This window comes from Lactuca serriola, chromosome 8 (assembly GCF_051521515.1).
Source record: "Lactuca serriola cultivar US96UC23 chromosome 8, Lser_US96UC23_V15, whole genome shotgun sequence".
In the NCBI taxonomy this organism is placed as follows: Eukaryota; Viridiplantae; Streptophyta; class Magnoliopsida; order Asterales; family Asteraceae; genus Lactuca; species Lactuca serriola.
In genome coordinates this window covers 22,939,303-22,962,796 of record NC_136415.1, presented here as the reverse complement: position 1 = coordinate 22,962,796, position 23,494 = coordinate 22,939,303, and the positions used below count along the sequence as shown (strand labels likewise).

General features: G+C 37.5%; 1 non-coding gene across 1 annotated transcript; it reads left to right on the top strand.

The window, feature by feature from the left end:
• Positions 1-18,756: 18,756 nt before the first annotated feature.
• Positions 18,757-18,863, top strand: LOC145071528 (small nucleolar RNA R71). Its single transcript, XR_013690538.1, has one exon. It is a non-coding gene; the product is annotated as a small nucleolar RNA R71 (small nucleolar RNA).
• The last annotated feature ends 4,631 nt before the right edge of the window (positions 18,864-23,494 follow it).

Below are 23,494 nucleotides of genomic sequence, written 5' to 3'. Positions count from 1 at the left end.
TCCAAGTGGGGGATCAGGCATAGTCAATGTGTCCCAAAGGCTCGACGAACTGAGCAAGGACTATTGAGCATGGCCAATGTGTCCCACTGGGTTTGAGTACGGGGTATCGGGATTAGACAATGTGTCCCAAGGGCTCGATGTACTGAGCAAGGGTAATCGAGCATAGCTAATGTGTCCCAATAGGAGTACGTTTGTTATTGATTCGTTCTTTGACATGCGTGTGTGTTTATATGTTTGATATCGTTTGTATCTATGTATAGGGGTAAGGATTATATGATATGATATTGTGTATGTGTGGAATTCACTTAGCTTTATGCTTACCCCTTTTCCCTTAAAAATACTATTTTAGTTACACAAGATGGCCGGGCATGATTGTACACACTGGCTCGAGGAAAGTTTTTTGGAATTGATATTGAATTGGTTATGTTTTCATAAATTTTTAGAGTTATAACTAATAATGTTTGGAAACTGAATTAATCTTGGCATTTGGTATTTTACTTGTTTTGAATAAAATACATTAAATGGATAATTTATGTTATTTTAAAAAGTTCAAATTTATTGGAAATTTTGGGAAGTTAAAAATCTTATTTATACGCTGATAATAATGACTGTGAACATAAATATATGTTACACTTGAAATATAATAAGTGTAGCTTAATTTATAAAGATTTTAGCGAAAAACAAGAAACTGCACGGGCAGAATCCCGACCCGAATGCTTCTATTTTTCAGACACTATAACGCACTAGAGCCCTACTACTGACCAATGAAAACCCGTAAAATTTGACCTAAAATAATCTTGAGGTTTTGAGAGAGTTTTAGGAAGTTTTGGTGTTGAAATAAGCTTAATCGAAAACATATATAGGCTTCCGAGAGGCGTGCCACGCATAGACAAGAGGCGCACCACGTCCTCTTGTCTTGCTGGCCCCTCCCAGCCAATGCCACGTGTCTCATCCGGAATTCGCCATGTCACCGCTTCTAGAAGATTAACACGTGTCTGTTGGATTAAGTGTCTAAACCAATAACTAAATTAGTATAATCTTGAATTATTAGCAAAGTCCTTTTGGATTGCTCTCAAACCTAGTAATTGAATATGATGATTTCTAGAGAGAGAGAGAGACTGATTTATTAATTTATTATGTGATTAATAAATTAATTAGAAATCAAAATGAATTTATTAATATGTTGTGAAAAAATATATTAATTAGAGATCATATCATATTATAAATAATTAATCAAAAATTAATTAGATTTAATTTTAGGATTGATTGGATTAATTAAAACTGCATGGATGGTTTGGTTATTTGTTGAAAGTTGAACCTGGAAGGCTCTAGAACCCCATGGGATGGGGTAGACGAAAACTGGCTAGGAAGAACCTAGAATTTTCGTCCAAGGGTGCTTTGATAAGAAGATAAGGCAGTTTGATTATTTACTAATTAATTTAGGTATTATCCCAAAAACTCTAGCTTTGGCCCCATGTTTCATTCAGCTATATAAAGGGTCCTATAGTCTTCTAATTTCAACCACACATTCTTCTCTAGAGAAATCCGAAATTTTACTCACTTCTCTCGTCTCTCTTCAAGTATCTTAGTGGCTAGTGTTGGGTGTGAACCATTAGAGGCATGATACTTGTGGTGCTTGCTTCCAAAAAGCTTTGAAGAAGATTTTAGATTTGTTTACTATAACATATCAAGAGGTATGTAATCTTCCCTTATGAATTCAGATTTCATTAGGATTTTTGTAGTTTGATAGTTCATAGTATGTTGCCTCTATGTGAAATACATAGATCCTCCTTAGCTTGCATGTGCCCTAATCATTTAACTGTTAAATGTTTTTCCGCTTAGAGCATTGTTTTGTAGTCTCCGTTTTCCATCAGTGATATCAGAGCATATGTTGTCTTTCATCTAATTGCACATAAGCGAATTGATTAAACAAAATATTTTGATTTTTTTGCATCTCACGACGTGAGATCTAAACAGGTCAAATTTTTCGAGTTTATTTGTCTAATCTGTTTTGTGTGCCTTTTATTTGGTAATTATCTATTTTAATATTTTCCAAATGTGAATTTGTTGCATATTCGATAATTAAATAAAAAACTACAAATTATGAGATAAATCTTTGACTTGATTAATTATTTAAATTGATTAATATAATTAATTTTTAAGTGTGTAAATAATTAATTTAGATATTGATTAATTCTAATAATTAATGTCAAATATCAATTGGTTTATTTAAATTAAACTAATTCTTTAATTTCGAAAATTTAATAAACCTACTATTTTAGAAAAGTTTTTAAAATACATCTTATATATATAACATTAAAAGTTAATTACTATATATATATATATATATATATATATATATATATATATATATATATATATATATATATATATATATATATATATAAGACTAAGTCAGTCGGATCGCCAGTATGCCTCATTCATGAAGCCGAACTATAAGTGGGGTATAAGAAAACTGCCTATAAAATGGTAGTTAAATGGATGTCCACTCTTAACCACCGCTTCCTTGTTTGGTGGAGGGTCGTTAGTAAAACGAATATGATAGGACATTAACTTCATTAAAAGTATAATGTTGTTAAGTAACTAAACTATTTTATAAAATCCTACCTTTAGTTACTTTACGAAAAATGTGAAAAGTATGTTATTCCATAAAATAGCACATTATGCTTTATAGTAGTTAGTGGAGTGTATGTGGTTAACCGGCACACGAATAGTGACTATAAAGAGTAGTAATGGGCATCTCAAAAAATTTATCATTGATTAATGGAGCTTGTGTGGTTAACCGACACATTAAAATGAGATGATAAATAACATCGAGAGTGCCAAATAGTAAAGCATAATTTGTGCCAAATAGTAAATAACATCGACAAAAATTATCATTTGTATGGTTATTCACATCTCGTTTGTGATCCTCAGCATCTCAGTCACAAATAGTAAAGCATAATCTGTGATTAAACATGACATTGATTGATTCAATGAATCTCAATAGATCTAGGAATTTCATAGTTCAAAATTGGTGAATTGCTTTTACCTACCTTCATAAATTCGCTATAAGATTACGAAATCCCTCTTTTTAGATGTGAATCGTTATTCTGCATCCCTTTGTGATTTGTGTTGATAGCTTAGACAATAGTGTATTTCATATTGATTTGTCTAATGGTTTAGACAAGGCATGCTTATGGCCTTGTCTTCTTGGGAACATTAACAAGAAATGCATCGCCCAACTCCAAATGGATGGAGTTTTGGAATCATTTGACCTAAGACCAAATGATGAATGCAAATCTTGTCTTTTGGGCAAGATGACAAAATCACCTTTCACTGGATCTTGTGAAAGAGGTGAAAGTTTGTTGGACCTCATACATACAGATGGGTGTGGGCCCTTTAGATTCACCACAAGAGATGGTAATCGGTTTTATGTAACATTTACGGATGATTATAGTAGATATGTCTATATTTACTTAGTCAAACATAAATTAGAAACCTTTGAAAAGTTCAAGGAGTTTAATCACGAAGTCGAGAATCAATTAGGCAGGAAAATAAAGATGTCCCGATCTAGTAAAGGAGGAGAGTATCATGGTATCGAGTTCCACAACTACCTCAAAGAATGTGGAATATTTTTACACTTGACTCCTCCTAGAACACCACAACTTAATGGTGTGGCTGAGAGGCACAATCGAACATTGTTGGACATGGTTCATTTCATGATGAGTCGAGCCACTCTTCCCATTTCATTCTAGGGTTATGGCTTAGAGACAACCGTCCATATCCTTAATCTTGTCCCTACTAAAAGGTTTCCATAACACCTCACAACATGTGGACATGGAAGGTTCCCTCGTTAGCACACCTCATAATATGGGGTTGTAAAGCTTTCGTTATATGAGAGACTCATGACAAGCTAGAAGCTTGAAGTGAGAAATGTATTTTCATTGGCTACCCACATAAGTCTTTTGGATATTTATTCTACATGCCTAGTGAAAAGGTGGTCTCTGTAGCATGAAGATGAGTCTTTCGCGCGTACGCGCGCGCGCGCGCGCGAGAGAGAGAGAGAGAGAGAGAGAGAGAGAGAGAGAGCTTATATGCAAAGAGGATAGTAGGAGCATGGTTGATCTTGAAGAGATTCAAGAGTTAATCAATAAAGGAACCTTAGAAGACACTAGCACTCAACTAGAGGAAGAAATTCCAGTTGAGCCAGTAGACAATTGAATACCTCTTCGTCGTTCCAATAGAGTTAGCATGCCACCTGAGTTCTATGGTTTCCATATAACTTCAGATGGTGATACGTTTATCAGTGATCAAACACTGATAAATTTAGATGAGCTAGCTAACTACAAGGAAGCAATGACAGACCCTGAGGCAGCTAAATGGAAAGAGGCAATTGACAGCGAGATCCATTCCATGTATGACAACCAAGTTTCGAATTTGGTTGATCAAGAACCTGTCGAAAGATAGTTGGTTGCAAATGGATCTTCAAAAAGAAGACCGACATGGATGGAAACGTGCACATATTCAAGGCACAATTGGTTGCGGAGGGCTTTACTCAAACCCCAGGGATTGACTATGATGAAACCTTATCACCAGTGGCTAAGATAAAATCTATTAGACAAAATTACAAAAATGGTCCCTATGGTTTGCCAAAAGTAACAAAGTCAGTCCCTGTTAATTTTTTTGATGCAAATGGCCCCTGTGGTTTGTAAAACTTGCATAGATGACCCTTTTTACTTACGTCGTTAGTATTCAGCCGTTAGGAACTGAATTAGCAAGGGTATTTTCGTCGTTTCAAGTATAAAGGGATTGGATTCGCAACTTTGGGTAAACCATAGGGACTATTTTTGTAATTCTATCTTAAAATGATAAGAATGATAGAAAATGAGGCGAGGAGGATTCGAAGTTGGGACCTCCTTCCGTCCTCCTTATTCAGCCAAAGCTCTAACCAACTGGGCTAGAGCCAAACCTGTTATATATTTCCGAAAATTAATTAATATTATATAAAAGCGTAAATAATTAATAATAAAAAATAAAAAAAAAAACATATTTTAAAAAAAATTAATAAAACAAAATATATTTTTAGCATATTATAAAAAAAATTTACAAAAAATTTACTTGTTTTTTTACATATTTGTTTTACATAAAATATTTTTTAATGTAAAAATACATTTTCATATAAAAATATGTTTTTTTTTCTTTAACATAGAGAAAAAAGTTTTTTTTATGTATAAAATATGTTTTTTTATATATTTAAAAAATACATTTTCGTATAAAATGTTATTACGTAAAAACATTAAGAACGTGATAACATAACGTAAAATATGTTTTAGGATCATAGCAATGTAATAATATAGTATATGAAAAGTATTTTTTTAAATACAATAAAATAATATTTTATGTAAAACAAAAATGTAAAAAAACAAGTAAATTTTTTGTAAAAAATATTTTTTTACAATACGCTAAAAATATATTTTGTTTTATTAATTTTTTTTAAATATGTTTTTTTGAATTTTTTATTATTAATTATTTACACTTTTATATAATATTAATTAATTTTTGGAAATATATAACTACTTTGGCTCGAGCCTTGTTGGTTAGAGCTTTAGTTGAAAGGGGGAAGGAGGTCCCAAGTTTGAATCATCCTCCTCTCATTTTTTATCATTCTTATCATTTTAAGATAGAATTACAAAAATGGTCCCTATATTTTATATGAAAATATATTTTTACATTAAAAAATATTTTATATAAAACAAATACGTAAAAAAAACATATTTTATACGTAAAAAAACTTTTTTTTCTATGTGAAAGAAATAAAAACATATTTTTATATGAAAATGTATTTTTACATTAAAAAATATTTTACATTACAGCGACCATTTTTGTAAATTTGTCAATCTATTAGGATAATGTTCACTATAACTGCCTTTTATGATTATGAAATCTAGCAGATGGATGTCAAATCTGCTTTCCTTAATAGGAAGCCAGCTGAGGTTGTTTATATGAGTAAGCCAGAAGGTTTTGTTGATGAAATGTTTCCCAATAGAGTGTTTAAGCTTGAGAAATCCATTTATGGATTAATACAAGCGTCTCACAGTTGGAATCTTTGCTTTCATGAAAAAGTCACAAAATTTGGTTTTTCAAGAAGTGAGGATGAGTCTTGTGTGTATGTCAAAGCTAATAGGAGAATAGTAACTTTTCTAGTGTTGTATGTTGATGACATACTACTCATGGTAAATGATATTCCAACCTTGCAAGAAGTAAAATCTTGATTTGGAAAGTGTTTTGCTATGAAGGATCTAGGAGAGGCTACCTATATTCTTGGGATTAAAATTTTGAGAGATAGAAAGAACAGACTAATTGGACTTAGTCAAAGTACATACTTGTGCATGGTACTAAAACGGTTTAGTATGAGAAATTCCAAGAAAGGAGAGCTACCTATTCAGAGCAATGCCAAATTGAGTAAGACTCAAGGCCCAAGTACGGATAAAGAGATAGCTTATATGAGTCGCATCCTTTATGATTCGGCTGTAGGATCGATCATGTATGCTGTGACATGTACTCGCCTTGATGTGCCATTTGCTTTGAGCATGGTCAGTCACTATCAGGGAAATCCTGACAGAACTTATTGAACAGCAGTGAAGAACATTCTCAAGTATCTGTGAAGGAAAAAGGATATGATTCTAGTCTTTGGAGGCAGTGATATGTTGAGAGTGTCTGGGTATAGTGACGCCAGCTTTCAAACAGACAGAGACAAATTTTGTTCTCAATCTGGATGGGTATTTACATTAAATGGATAAGCAGTTACTTGGAAAAGTTCCAAGCAAGACACAGTGGCTAATTCTACCTATGAATCAGAGTACATAGCGGCAAGTGAAGCATCAAAGGAAGCAACATGGTTGAAGAACTTCATTGGAGATCTTGGAGTTGTCCCAACCAATCAAAAACCAATGGAACTTTTTTGTGATAATGAAGGAGTGGTTGCCTTGACCAAAGAACTGGGAGATCATGGTAAATCAAGACATATCGATAGAAAGTACCATTATATCAGACATAGAGTTGAAGAAGGTCATCTCATAGTGAAAAGAATATCGTCAGAAGATAATCCTGCAGATCCTCTCACAAAGGTCTGAGTAGGATTGTAACGCCCGTAGATCCGGGCTAGTCAATTTAGAGACAATAAGCGTCAAAAATGACTTTTTGATAGATGATTGTTTAGGATGAATAATCCTAAATAAGTTGTAGTATATGTTACAAGGTTTCCGTGCATATAAAGAACGCCAAAATCCGAGTTATAACGAAGAAGTTATGACTTGTTGAAGTTTCGCGACAGAACCGGCACAACGCTGAATGACGTAAAAAGTGAATTCACTTTAGAGTGATATTTAGCCTTAGCGGTCTAAACGAGAATCGAAGATCTCGTTGTTAGTAGCGAAACGACGAAAAGTTAGGCAAGAACGGACATCGGACGAAGAAGTTATGAATTTATAACGAAATTTTCTGTCCCGACCTATTAAAAATAAATAATAAAAATAATATTCAAAATTAGCTGACGGAGTCTAAACGAAAGTCGTAGAGCGTAGTCTCACCTATGCGTGGATATAAAGAACGTCGAAAACGGAGTTCGTATGAAGAAGATATGAATTTTCGAAGTTTATTAATGAATTAATAATTAAATTTAATTATTAAATCCCGGCCTTATCCGAAGACGAGTCATCGGACTCATCCGAAGTACGCCCCGTGTACGAGCGTACGCCCCACGTACAGCGAAGCATGACGACCTTCGCACTCGATTTCTTCGGATACGTAAGCAATGACGATTTCGGAGCCTTACGCCCCGCGTAAGGCAGTACGCCCCGCGTACTCCGAGGCCTCAGCCTCCTATAAATAGGATGCGAGGGTTCCGGGCTTATTTGCTCATTTCTCCTCGTTTTTGTGCCGAAGCTCTGCGTGTAAACCCCCGAAGCCATCCCGACACCCCGGATCTCATATCCAAGTTAGGAAAGAAGTTTTACGCTCCCGAGATCCCGTGAAGTGCGATTCCCGAGCCGAAGCTCTGCCCACGAGAAGTTCGATTTTTGTGGAGATCTTCCAGATCTACCGAAGAATACTACTTCTGCAAGTGGTAGTGCTGTCCAATCATCTTCTGATCAAGTGAGTGTATACTACCTTTCATAAACACGATAATAATACAAGTATGGTTTGAGTGTATTAAGTATATTGTTGTTTATATGTGTGAGTGTGTAGTTACTTTCTTCTAACACATAAATATTAAGTATTTTCTATAAAATACGTGCTATGTGGATAATATAAAGTTGTTTATACGTGTGGGTGTATAGTCCCTTTCATAAACACGGGTATAATACAAGTATTGTTTGAATGTATTAAGTATATGTTTGGGAGAGTGTGTGGTTACTTTCTTCTAACACATAAGTATGAAGTATTTGTTATAAAATACTTGCTATGTGTTTATATATTGTTGTTTATTTGAGATGAGTATGGAATGAATGTTTTATATAGTTTTTAAATGAGTTAAACTGTATATGTATTTTATATCTACAAATATGTTGGGTAGAACATGGGTAGATGAGATAGTTGGTATGTGATAAAATGATGAGGTATGAAAGATGATTAAGAATGATATTGGTAGATGCACCAATTAAAGAATGTCATAAAACTAGCAGATGCGCTTGAGAATAATATCGGTAGATGCACCAAGTAGTGAATGTCGTGATCTTGGCAGATGCGCCAAATAGAGATTGTCATAATAATAGCAGATGCGCTTATAGGATAATCTTGGCAGATGCGCTTATGAGATAATGTCGGCAGATGCGCCTAAAAGAGAATGTCATAAACCTGGCAGTCGCGCCTCATAGTGTATGACGTAATCCTAGCAGAGGCGCTTAAAGGATGATGTTGGTAGATGCGCCTTATGTAGCAATAGATTTTGTGCTAATTCCTTAGGTCAATCCTTAGGAATGATTGAATGGCGGGTAGTTGAATTCCTAGGGTAAAATCCTAAGAAAGATAATAGGGATGAGTAATTGAGTTGATTGTTTGATGGTTGAATATAATAATTATATTATTGTGGGTTGAAAACCTTATATGCTCACCAGGCTCCCAAGCCTGACCCACTCAGTTTTCTTTGCATTACAGGTAATGGCACAAGAGTATAAGTTGGTGGACTTGACGAGAGATTTTGGATTATAGGCCAGTAGTTATGAATAACTGTTGTAAGGTCTATTTTGTTCTGTTTATGCTTTTGGTCTGTATTGAACATGACATCCCGAGATTTTGTTATATAATGAAAATACATTTCTTTAAGGAAATGCTTTGATAAATTTAATCATATTTTGTTTTGGGAACAAATTTCGCAACTGATTTCTTTAAAAGATTACTCTGATTTTATAAAACAAAGCATAAACAAATCGGTCTTTTTCTGGCCGAGAATTTGGGGATGTCACAAGGATTAAGCATAGACGTCATGTTATGAGCATTGGATTGAGAGTTGACATTAGTTTTAGTAGTTAGATGATTAGTCCCTAAACTGGTCCCAAGAAACTGCAGGTCTCCACTCATACGAATAAGACCCTGTCATCAACCTCCACCAGTCCTTCACCCCGAACCTCAACATGTTCAGGGCACACCTGACCTTCTGGTCAGTCGGGCAGGAACATGTGAAAAGCACCCCTCGATGTCCGATAGCCACCTCATGGCTATGATAGAGTCCTGAATCCCATCAAAAGTCGGGGGCTTCATGTTGTCTAAGTCCCGGTACTGGAATCCCCGACTGGCTCCTCCCCTTGCCGCTGCTACAGCCGCTATAGCTACCACGGCAGCTGTCTCAGCTAGAGTTGCGCATATGTCATCAAAATACTCCATCCTAGCAGTCTTGATAGACCCAAACAGCTCCGGAATCCGACTCCGAACAATCTTAACCACGTCCTCACGGATGATTTCCCTGACTTGATCCTCTGTCAATGCTAGTCCATCCTGACTAATGACCTCAGGTGCTGCCAGGGCACCCTGATCGTCCTGTCCTGATCCTGGTTCGGATACCATCACGAAATACCTCGTAACCACCATACTAAAAATGTAACAGGAAGATATTAGACATTCCGCACAACGATCTGGAATCTAACCCCAACCACACCCTAGGGGTTGTGACTTCCTTGCTACGTGAATGGGTCCTGTGCTTTCAGTAGTACGGGCCCATACTACCTTCTACACCTACCCATATTTGTCTCAAGTATCATCACAACACCCTAACAAAATACATAAACATAGCGAGCGCTCAATCCTCACTCCTAGAGGAAGGCTAACTGTCTCACAGCTGATCTACCAGTCCTACACAATCCACCCCTCCATGAAACTTCCACCAACCCTGTAGCACTAGTGTATGCTAGCCATACATCATGCTGGACCCTATAGGCTTTCGAATATCCAATCCTACCCCAAGTCCCCAATCAAACAAGAACATAACATAATGCTAAATCAAACATTCTCATGCTATAAGATCTTAATTATGTGCAACCGTGATGCATACACTAAATAACTATAGTAATGATGTCAATCTCATATAAAGGAAACCCTAGGATAGCAGGCATCATGTGATCAGGAAATTTTTATGATGCAATTCCTAAAGATCCCTAGCCTAGTACTAGCATGCTATTCAAACATATCACAATATCAAATACCTGTATGGTATTTTGGGGTCTACTTACTGGCTTCGGCTGATCGTACACTTCGCATCCTCTTTTACTTACTTTGAAAACCATTTAAAAATCATTTTGAAAATCTTTCCTTGATTTGAGACTATATTTACACGAATGTTCCTCCAATTCACTCAAACCAAGGCTCTGATACCAACTTGTAACATCCATAAAATTCGAGCCAATTTAAAACTTTTTAAATCATTTCAAACCATTCAATTATTACAATTTGTTTTCAAAATAGTTGAAACATCACAGTTCCCAAAAATCATAATCATCAATCGAGGAAGTGTACGGTCACGCCTTCGCTTTCCCGCGGCCATCCGCTGAACCTTAAACAATAAACTGAAACTGTAAGCCTGAAAGCTTAGTGAGTTACCCCTAAAATACCAATGCCATGAAGATAACCATATCATAAGTAACATATAAGTAACAAAACAACCATGCATCACGAGTCTATAATACGACTGGTCCGCCCGCACTAGGCCTTCAGTCCACCTGGTCCACTCTCTGAGTCTACAGTATGACTGGACCGCCCGCACCGGGCCTTCAGTCTATATGGTCTACAATCCGAGCCTCGGCACGTCTAGACCGCCCTCTCGGGGCCTTCAACCTATTCGGACCGCTCGTCGGGCCTTCAGCCTGTCCTGGGCCTACATTCTATCCGGTCCGCCCTGCGTATGTTGGCCTACAGCACGAAGCAGGACCCGCTAATGTGCGCGAAAGTACCCACTAATTTTAATATTTATAACCTAACAAACTTAAACTAACTATGCACTTATAGACAGTGTACCTAGTCGGATTACAGTATAGCTTGGGTAAGTCGGGTGTCGATCACAGGGAACGGTGTTACTAATTTATCTATTTGCTATCAAATTAACCTAATTATTAACAAGTTTAGAAAGGGTTTTATCTGATTTTACAAGATCAGACGAACTTAACTCAAATTCAATTAATAAGTAAAAACACACTCTTGTCTAGTTCGAATCCACTTCTTCCTTATGGCTAGCTAATGATTATGGATTATCTAGTTGGTTTTAATTGTATTAGTAATTTAATTCTAACTTTACCAATAATTAATTAATTCATGTCAAACTATGTATGGTCACACACAATTAAACACAGAACCAATTATAAATATGAATATGTTATGTAAGATTTATTATGTAAACGCAATTACAGCCACAATCCACGTTCTCTAGCACATCTAAGTTTATTTACTCTAGTTACTAACTAAGATTGGTCAATCCTACCTCTAACAATTTAATGTTCACTAAATCATTAGGTAAACAAGTTCATGCATTTAATGGTCACTAAGCTACACAGAATCATGAAATCAAGCAACTAGAGAAAAAAACACAAGCATGCTAGGTAATTATATATAAATCCAACACAAGCAATTCACCAACTGAATAAATCCATAAAAATTAAGCTATTCATAAGTTGGAAGCTTCATCTAGCTAAACAAGAGTAGCTAGATTCAGCTGCTCATAATAGCAATTAACACATTAACACAAATCAAAGTATAGTGAAACATGTTCCTAGATAACAAATAAATAAACTAAATTATGGACCTTCACTCTTTTGGTGTTGAAAACCTCTTTCCAGGGCTTTTCTTCTGCTCAAAATCGTCTTCTGGAACCCCTTTCTCTAGCCAAAAGTCCCCTCTATTCGTAATGGTCAAGGGTTTATATAGTTGCTGATTTTTATAAATTCACGTCGTGAATAATAAGATATTCACGTCGTGAGTTCCAGATAACCATGCCCGTCAAGGATTTCTTCACCCGCGTACATATCTTCTAGAACTTATACTCACGTCGTGAATCGTCAAGTTCCCACGACGTGAAGACACTTTTTCCAGATTTTCTTTTCCTTTAATCTTTTAATTCCCAAAGTTTCTTTCTTTAACGCTTTTAGTCCCTTTTCTTCAAAATGTCTTCTTTTTGGCCGCAAACAACATTTAAACTCATAAGTACCATTATTCTAAACAAATTACCAACTTATTAATAAAAATGTACTTAAATATTGCCTAAAAATAGGTATAAATATGGCAATATCAAAATACCCCACACTTAGGCTTTGCTTGCCCTCAAGCAAATATAAACTTAACCCTTTATTATTAACATCACATAGAAAAATCCGACTCCAGCTCAGCGATTATGCCAAGACCTCAACGCATGCATTTGTGTCTAAAATTTTCCTAAAGTACCCCCATACTTCAAATACTCACAATCTTCATGAACACCCGCCCAATTTTTCCGAACAATGCTCATTTTATGCAACCCTCCGAATCCATCCCCAGAAATCTTACTTAAGCTCAAAGTATTTTTGTAAAGCTACCCAAGCATACATAAACTAGAGAATTACAACTTTAAGATACCAATACTTGGAGCTCTTGAATTCTTCACTTCTTTGATAGTTTAATCTTGATTTCTTTGAATTCATTTCTTTCATGATTTTTGCATCTTTAACTTTTGATTCCTTAGAACTTTGATCTTTGATCTTCATACTTTAACAGCTCCAAAATTCTTCAAGAATTCTTACTTTTCAGTAATTTGTCTTTTTTTTCTCTTTTTTTTTTCACATGTATAACTCACTTTTTTCACTCAAAACCTACATGCTTAAGCAGGGGCGCTTTAACTTCAACCTTTATTGGTTAAGACATAGCTTTCCTGGATACATTTCAGGTTTAGGCTGCTAAACATATTGCATCCCTCAAACCAAGCGGGGTTATGTTTTTGTTCCATGATTTCAATAAAATAAGGGAGGCCACAAATGCACTATAACGTGTATTGGCTCAACTAAACATTTGAACTTTTATCGGATCATCCCATATAACACCAGCGACTACAGTTCAAATTATTATTACTAGATTTAATTATTAAAAATTTCAATTTTCAAATTTTAAATTTTTACCATCAAAATTTATCATTATCTAGCAATTTACTTTTTCTACCCCCTACCCCACACTTATCTCATACAATGCCCTCATTGTATGCCTAAAATAAAAATTAAGAAAAAGGGAGAAAAAGGAACAGACTCCCTTGGGATAGTGGCGTAAACATCTCCAAAAGTGTGGAAAACGTGCATCTCGAATATGGACTCTGAGAAATAGAAACTTGGATCTTGAACTCGCGACATAAGGAATGTACCGGCAAAACATGAAATCGAGCCTTCAATCTTCTAAAAATGTGGTGGAAATCTTCAAAATAGAACGAACAATGTGGGAAAGCATACGCCACATTGTATAGTAGTGAAAATGAGCCAAAATAATCTCCAGAATAATGACAAGAAGAATAGTATCAACCCATGGATTAATAATATGTCAAGGGCCTTGAACTTGTAAAAACCGTAGATTCACGATGTGAGTAAAAAGAAAAGTCACGTCATGAAGTCGCAATTGCGCGTATTTTGGAAACCCCTGAGAACTGACTCACGACGTGAGTAACAATAGTTCACGTCGTGAAATCTGGGCAGACAGAAAAACATTGCCAAATCTTCTTCTAATGTGCACAATTCAACCCAATGTCTTAATGTATTAAGACTCTTCTAAATTCACCAGTTTTTGACTCTTTCGCTGACTATCCTCTCTCTTGACTCACCCCACACTTATTTTAAAATATGGGTCTCGACTCTCGACTTTAAACACTCCTGGCTAAAGACGTACGCACTTATATCTCTACATCCTATTTAGGCGCTCCTAGCAATTTCTAAGAAACAACCACCAAAGAAGAATAAAAGTAACATAATATCTAAATAGTTCTTACAATCCCAACAAAATAAACAAAACACAATAAAAACAAACTAAAACAAACCAAACAAAATAAAAATAAACAAACAGTCAATCATCCTCCTCATCTTCATGTGCTCCACTGGTTCCAGCACCATCACTTCCACGTCCACCATATGCCGCCCATCTTGGGTAGATCGGGTAATGATACCCCAAATGAGGTGGCTGCTCCACCCCAAGATGTCGGACAACATTCTCCATAGTACCTCCGATCTAATTGACACTCAACGATAACTGGTCAAAATAACCAGCCATGTCACTCCCAAAAGGTGCTCCCACCATGGATGCGGGTGGATGTATTGGCTGCCCGCGTTCTCCCCGTCCTCTCAAATTCCTGTGCCTCGGCCGTGGTTATGGTTCAGGTTGTTCGGCCGGCTCCTCCTCCTCATCATCATCTCGAACAATTCCATAATGTGTGCCATAATTTTTCACCACCCTCATTGTTTCCAGATACCCCATACTGAACTCATTCCCCTCAATACACGTTAGAGAACGAGTGATGTCAGGAACAAGAAGACCATAAGAGCGGGCCAATCGGGTAACAAAATGCCCTCCACAAATGGGGCTTCCAGGACGAGCACTTGTCTCATAGTCCGCCAAATACCATGCCAAAAAATAGGGAATATTGCAGCAAGCACCCGGTTGTAAGATACACCATAAAAAGAACAAGTTACTTTTAGTAACTTTATCACCGTGATGCTTGTGATGAATGGAGAAAGTGATTAAGCGATGGTGAGGCAGTGTATCGGGCTTTTGATGCTACTCTCGGGAGATACACCGAAATTAAACACCCAAGCGGCAATGTTACTCCAAAACTCCGGTCCCGAAACCCCATCCGCATACACCCGCGTGGCGTCCCTCAAAAACAAAATAAACTCATGAGTGATGGTCTCATGAGCTTCATAAAGCCCCATACGGCGAGAAAACTCCACTAGACTGCACTCCCAATACTCCCCGCCTAAACGAAAGACCAAAGCTCGGGGAAAAGTGGGATCTCTGACATTGTCATGAAATGTGACCGTGGAAAAGAACTCCACCCAAAGCTCCTTATAAACACGCTCCTGGATGTAAAACAGGTTGAACCACCCCTTGCATGTAAATTGAAATCCGTCCCCCAAATTTTTTTTGTTAGGTATTGGGACATCCTATCAACCAAGCCAACCTCCCTCATCCTTTCCCACTGAATAGTGGGAGCAACAGCAAATTCTCGATTGTAGAGCCATCCCAACCGAGTATTCCATCACGTGTAAATTTCCCGGGGTGTAGTGGTTGGAAACTCGTAAAATGGGTGTAAACTTGCAATCCCAAGAGGTAAGTCTCTTCTAGGTGCCATTTCTGCAAAAACAAGGAACAAACACAGCCAAAACAACAACCCAACAATTTAGACATAAAGGAAAACAGAAAACTGTTCAGTCCCAGGATTCACGTCGTGAATCCTTTAGGATTCACGTCGTGAATTCGCAATATCAGCAAGCAGAATCACGACAATGGGTGGTAAATATAGTCATAATATCAATGGGTTTTACTCCTATACCACTTCCAAACACAAAGCATAATCATTCAAAGGTTATTACGGAACTTTGAAGAAATAATTTCGTCATTTCACTCAATTAACGAACCCTAACCCCAAGTTCATCTACTAGAGCAAAAACTAAACTTAAAAATCAATAATTATTACCTTTGATAGAAGTATTACGTAAGCACAAAGAAGATTAGGGGAGTTTTCGGCCAAAATCGGAGCAATGGGGACCAAGGGGGGACCAGATTTCGCTTCCACTTCGTGTGGTATAAACAAATGGGGGTCAACTGGTTTTTTTTAGGGCTTTATCCTGTGGTCCCATGTCTTTGAAAACTCACGTCGTGAATTCTTTAAGATTCACGTCGAGAATTTCATCTGGGCTAAAATTGGGCCAGGAACTCACAGATTGATCTTGGGCCTCTTAGTCTAATGGGCTAAACTCTATTATTGAGTATTTATCCAGTTTATTCACGATTCACGTCCTGAATTCCTAAAAATTCACGTCGTGAATATTATCTGGAATGAAAAAATTCAACTAAATTCATGCTAAATCAAATTTGTCTTTCAACTAAATTCTCTATTATTACTACTTCCGTTTTAGTGTCCCCACATTCAGTGTTTAATTATGTTATAATTGAGTTGGATGACATGATCTATGTTTTTAAGACTAAAATGCAAAAAGAAAAAAAATGCAAACCAAACTCAGGTTGCCTCCCGAGAAGCGCTTCTTTTTTCTTGGAGTCTTGAGCTGGACTCCGTGCCTCCTACGTTGAGTCCTCGGAAGAATCCACCACTAGGATCTTTTGTTCCTTGAATCGCCTCTTGTAAGCTTGAACTCGCCTTTTGTACGCCTTCTTTGAATTCTCTTTTTTAGCTTTGACCTCTTCTTCAAGCTTGCGTTTGGTCCCTTTAGTTTCTTCGCTGCACTCCATAGCATCCTTCTCTTCTTTCACCACTGGCTTTTTCACCCTTGAAATAACCTCCTCTTCATCACTTGTCATCTCATCATCTTCCTTGCTTACCCAAGAAGGTGGACTCTTGTAACCAATGACTTCAACCAAATATGGAATAGATGCTCTAGGTTTTGTTCTCTTGACTTGATGAACTGTCTTGATCTCTTCTTCCATAAGCTTTTCTATTTCTTCTAGTTCATTATCTTCATTGATTGTAAACACCTCTTCTTGAACATGATTCCTTTGGAAGCCATCTTCTATCCCAAAAACTTCTTTTTCATCTCCAACCCTCAAGGTGAGCTTAGACTCGCAAATATCAACAAGAGCTACAACAGTGTTAAGCAATGGACGACCAAGGATAATTGGAACATTGGGATCTTCCTTCATATCTAACACTACAAAATCTATTGGAAAAACAAATTTTTCCAATTTTTACTAAAATATCCTCCACAATGCCCCGGGGTTGTGTCACTAAACGGTTCGCCATGTGAATAGTCATTCTTGTAGCCTTCATCTTCTGATTTTTCAACTTCTGATAAAATGAATAAGGCATAAAATTAATGCTAGCCCCAGAATCGGCTAAAGCATTAACCTTCATTTTGTTACCAAACTCACACGGAAGAGTGAGGGGTCCAGGATCTCCCATCTTCTTCAGTGTCTCTCCCAACACAGCTTTTAAGCTTTGTTCACTTAGAATCACCTTAGAATGCTTCTTTAATTGCTTGCGGGTAATTTCTGATGCTCGGGAATTTTGGTTAAGGACTCGACAAAGGGAGTATCAATCGGGATACCCTTCACGTGCTTAACAAACTCTAGATGCTCTCATTCCAGTGGACTATGGGTAGCTTGGGAAGGAAAAGGCAAAGGCGGCTGATAAACCGAACCAACTACAGAATTTTTTTGTTCATGACGGGCCCACGTCGTGAATTCTGAAATTCAGCAGCATCTTGATTTTCGAGCTTGGGCTTCTTCAACTTTGGATCGGGCTGCTATTGTTCAACTTCTAAGGCTTCTAAGAACTCAGAGATGGCCTCTTCTTCAGTATCTATGTCCATTACAAGAGATTGGGCCTTCGTTTCGGGATTTTTCGGGGATAACTTCTCATGAACCAGAGTGGCTAGTTGACCAAATTGTACTTCAAGGTTATTGATGGAGGCTTGCTGATCCTTTATTAAAGTTTGCTGTTCAATAATAGCAGAATCAGTAGCATCGTGTCTCTTTTCCGAATCTTCTGTAAACTTCATCAACATGGTCTCTAGATCGGGTTTCTTCTCAGCTGGTGGCTGCTCCTTTTGATAGAAGCCTCGACCTCTCTGCCTATACTTCTCTTCTTTTTGCTTCTTATACTCTTCATATGGCAGCCACTCCTTCTTTGGTTTCCTCTAGTCTTCATCAAACTTATCCCCACTCGAGTAGCACACTTGAGCTTTTCTGCTCCCAAACTCATCTAAATGGTAGTCCTTGGTCAAGTGCGGACCACTACACCTCTCGCAACCCACTCTCATGGCATGAATTGACTGGTCCATTTGTGTTATCCTTCGATCCAAATTATTTAGCATAGCCATCACAGCTGCTATTTCTTCAGTTTGGGCCCGTCCACCGCCTTTGATTCCATCTTGCCTAGGGTTGTGGTATTCGCAAGAGTGCTTCACGAATTCTTCAATCAGCTCCTTGACCTCCCTTGGATTTTTCTTTGTCAAAGGTCCTTAAGAGTCAAGGAGTTGTCTCGTCATAACGTTGACCCCATCATAGAAAATCGACATCTCTTGTTGCACATTTAGATCATGCTAAGGACAATTTCTGAGCAAGCCCTTGTACCGCTCCCATGCTTCGTATAATGACTCCCCCGGCTGTTGCTCAAAGTTGGCTATTGCCTTCTTGAGTTTAGCTATCTTGGATGGTGGGCAAAACTGGTCCAGAAATTGCTCACGCATTTGAGCCCAAGTGGTGATTGTACCCGGTGGAAGTGATTTTAACCACTCTTTAGCAGCTCCCTTGAAAGTAATGGGAAGCATCCTAAGCAAGACGGTGTTTATGTTGACATTTGGGACATTGAAGTAATCCGCAATGTCGTTGACTTCATCTAAATGCTTAAAAGCATCCTCATGATCTTTCCCATTAAATGGGATATCCTTCAGTGCAGTCAAGATATGCCCCTTCAGCTCGAATGTGGCAGTGGCAGGTATTGCGGGTTGGACTAAACCGGGACCCACATCCTCTTAGATCCGCTTCTTGTAAGCTCCCATGGACATCTCTTCAATTGCTGCCATCTCGTTCCTTGGCTCGTTCTCGGGTTCGCTCGTATGTTCTTCAAATTCGGGCTCGGTATCATATTCAGATTCGGTTTGGACGGGTATTTGATCCAAGTGTTCAAGCTTGCTCTTGTTCTCCGAGGACGAGCTTGACTCCCCTGTCTTCTTTCCCGACTTTCTTGAAAATGCTGACTTTAACTCTTGCAATGGCATCTTCTTATCAGTCTTCTTGTGAAGTGTAGCTTCTGGATCTTCAATCGGTGGCACCAAGGGTGTGGTAGATCCTCTGGTCATGAACTCCTGCAAACTAAACACAATAAAAAAAACGTACAACTGAAATAGAAAAAGAAAATACTAAAAACTGAAAATCGCAGCTTTCACGTCGTGAGTTTATAAAACTCACGTCATGAATTCATTGACAGAAATAGAAAACAATTTTTTTTTATACGCTAATAAACTAAGCTAATAAACAAAAATAAATAACTAATTAACTTTTTGCAGATTTTATTCCACAAAAAGGGTCGATTAATCTAATGCAACTAAATAAACTAATAAACTAAGTCGTTCCCCGGCAACGGTGCCAAAAACTTAATATGCACGAAAGTACCCACTAATTTTAATATTTATAACCTAACAAACTTAAACTAACTATGCACTTATAGACAGTGTACCTAGTCGAATTACAGTATAGCTTGGGTAAGTCGGGTGTCGATCACAGGGAACGGTGTTACTAATTTATCTATTTGCTATCAAATTAACCTAATTATTAACAAGTTTAGAAAGGGTTTTATCTGATTTTACAAGATCAGACGAACTTAACTCAAATTCAATTAATAAGTAAAAACACACTCTTGTCTAGTTCGAATCCACTTCTTCCTTATGGCTAGCTAATGATTATGGATTATCTAGTTGGTTTTAATTGTATTAGTAATTTAATTCTAACTTTACCAATAAGTAATTAAATCATGTCAAACTATGTATGGTCACACACAATTTAACACATAACCAATTATAAATATGAATATGCTATGTAAGATTTATTATGTAAACGCAATTACAGCCACAATCCACGTTCTCTAGCACATCTAAGTTTATTTACTCTAGTTACTAACTAAGATTGGTCAATCCCACCTCTAACAATTTAATGTTCACTAAATCATTAGGTAAACAAGTTCATGCAGTTAATGGTCAGTAAGCTACACAGAATCATGAAATCCAGCAACTAGAGAAACAAACACAAGCATGCTAGGTAATTATAAATCCAACACAAGCAATTCACCAACTGAATAAATCCATAAAAATTACCTATTCATAAGTTGGAAGCTTCATCTAGCTAAACAATAATAGCTAGATTCAGCTGCTCATAATAGCAATTAACACATTAACACAAATCAAAGTATAGTGAAACATGTTCCTAGATAACAAATAAATAAACTAAATTATGGACCTTCACTCTTTTGGTGTTGAAAACCTCTTTCCAGGGCTTTTCTTCTGCTCAAAATCGTCTTCTGGAACCCCTTTCTCTAGCCAAAAGTCCCCTCTATTCGTAATGGTCAAGGGTTTATATAGTTGCTGATTTTTATAAATTCACGTCGTGAATAATAAGATATTCACGTCGTGAGTTCCAGATAACCGTGCCCGTCAAGGATTTCTTCACCCCGCGTACATATCTTCAAGAACTTATACTCACGTCGTGAATCGTCAAGTTCCCACGACGTGAAGATGGTTTTTCCAGATTTTCTTTTCCTTTAATCTTTTAATTCCCAAAGTTTCTTTCTTTAACGCTTTTAGTCCCTTTCCTTCAAAATGTCTTCTTTTTTGCTGCAAACAACATTTAAACTCATGAGTACCATTATTCTAAACAAATTACCAACTTATTAATAAAAATGTACTTAAATATTGCCTAAAAATAGGTATAAATATGGCAATATCACCCGCCTCAACCCAACCCCCATACTAATCAAACAATCATGTGCACATAAATATCATACGCTAGCATGTGTATAATAGATAATCATACCGATCTAACAAATCACTAACACAACAACTATCCTATAACCAGGATACGGACCTGACCGGTCACTATCATAACATCATCCTATATACCAGGATACCAGCCTAAACTAGACCACTAATATAATACCATCCTATCTACCAGGATGCAGATCTAGCGGATGTATAAGCATATCAAGCAAATACCCCGATATAAATCCGATAAAGGGTCGGCCTTGGTGCCTTAGACCCTGTTGATATAGTGAGGATAACTCACCTTGCAATGTCGGACTGAACCACAAAATCATGCTCCCAAAACACTACCCCAAAATCCAACACCTATAACCATCACTGATCCAATTCACAAATACCCGATTACCAATTATCCTTAAAAGTAAAACCGGTCAACCCTTGGTCAAAGTGAAAGTTAACGGTCAAGGTTAACGGTTCATGTTGACCTCAACTCGTCGAGTATCTTTAGCTACTCGCCGAGTTCCTTGCATAGCTCTCCAACTCGCCGAGTCACTAGAGTGACTCGTCGAATTCCCAAGGTTTGCAGTCGTAAACTCCTTGGCCGACTCGTCGAGTCTCCCTAGCAACTCGCCTAGTACATACATGTCCAAAGGTTAGGAAAACCCTAGCCGACTCGCCGAGTCACACATCTGACTCGCCGAGTCCACGACAATCTTCATCGGACTCGCCGAGTTGACCATGCAACTCGTCGAGTCCCTTCAGTCCATATATACAGAATCTTCTTCGTGAAACCAAGGCTCTAAACTGTAGATCTAGGTTCCTAGGGTGTTGTTATCACGTAAAGTTGCTAACTTTACGTGCATGCGTGGCTCTATGGAACTAAAACACTCATAAGTAGCATTAGGAGAAGGTTTTGGACATTAAGGAGGGTCAAAGCTTCATAGAGCTTGAAGCTTTCTGTCCACAAAGCCTAGGGGAGTCAAGATCTGAAACTTTGCCCTTGTGACAAGCTCAAACCCGAAAATGACTCTATATTGCCTTAGAAATGACCATTTTCTTCCACAAAGGGGAGATCTAAGCAATGAATAGTAAAGGTGGTAGCTTTATACCTTAATCTTGATGCTACGATACTGGAAAGGCTGGATCTACACGCTCTTTTTTGTCCCAAGCTCTCAACTCTTCAAGAAATGCTCCAATACACTCTCTTTTGGTCGTAACGCCCTGATTCCCGAGTATCAATTTGTGGTTGCGTGACTCGCCGAGTAGCATTAGGTTGGTCCACGTGTTTAAATGACCTACGCGCCGAGTCCAAGAAGGGACTCGACGAGTAGGAGCTGGAGGATGAAACCCTAGTTCCGGGGTTTTGCACCCTATTTAAAGGTCCTTAACTTTCCTTCCCAGCCTCCCTTGTCACCTTCACGTCCAGAGAAACCCTAATAGCTAACTAGTCTTTATTATTGAGTGTGTAAGACTAAAAGAGAGTGTATTGGAGCATTTCTTAAAGAGTTGAGAGTTTCGGAGAAGAAAGAGCTTGTAGATCTAGGCTTTCTAGTATTGTGGCATCAAGATTAAGGTATAAAGCTACCATGCACATTTACTTTTCATTGCTTAGATCTCCCTTTTGTGGAAGAAAATGGTCATTTCTAGGGCAAGATAGAGTCATTTTCGGGTTTGAGCTTGTCACAAGGGCAAAGTTTCAGATCTTGACTCCCCTAGGCTTTGTGGACAGAAAGCCTCAAGCTTTATGAAGCTTTGACCCTCCTTAATGTCCAAAACCTTCTCCTAATGCTACTTATGAGTGTTTTAGTTCCATAGAGCCACGTGTGCACGTAAAGTTAGCAAATTTACGTGATAATAACTGTTGGATAAGGTGTCTAAGTCCATAACTATTTCGGGCTTGTACTTGACCCGACTCGGCATGGTCCATTTGGGTTGCATGGCACCATGCAATTGGATAGACTAAATGAGAGAAATAACACTTGGAGATTATTAATATATTATAAGTTCTAATATATTAATAATATTATTTGATTAGTTGATCAAAGAATTAATTTGGAATTAATTAAGTGATCAAAGGATAACTAATTAAATATATGGGTTGATTATGTAAATCATTCATATCTTGTATAGTGGGCTAAGAGGCTCCATGGATTATCAAGTTGGGTTCTACCCATAGGATGCTCCATGGGAGTTACAAACCCATGGGTCATGGAAATGAAGAGTCATGACACATTAGGGTTTACATGGTGTAACCCTAGATGTGTCAACACTATATAAGAGTCCCATTCTCCACAAAATTG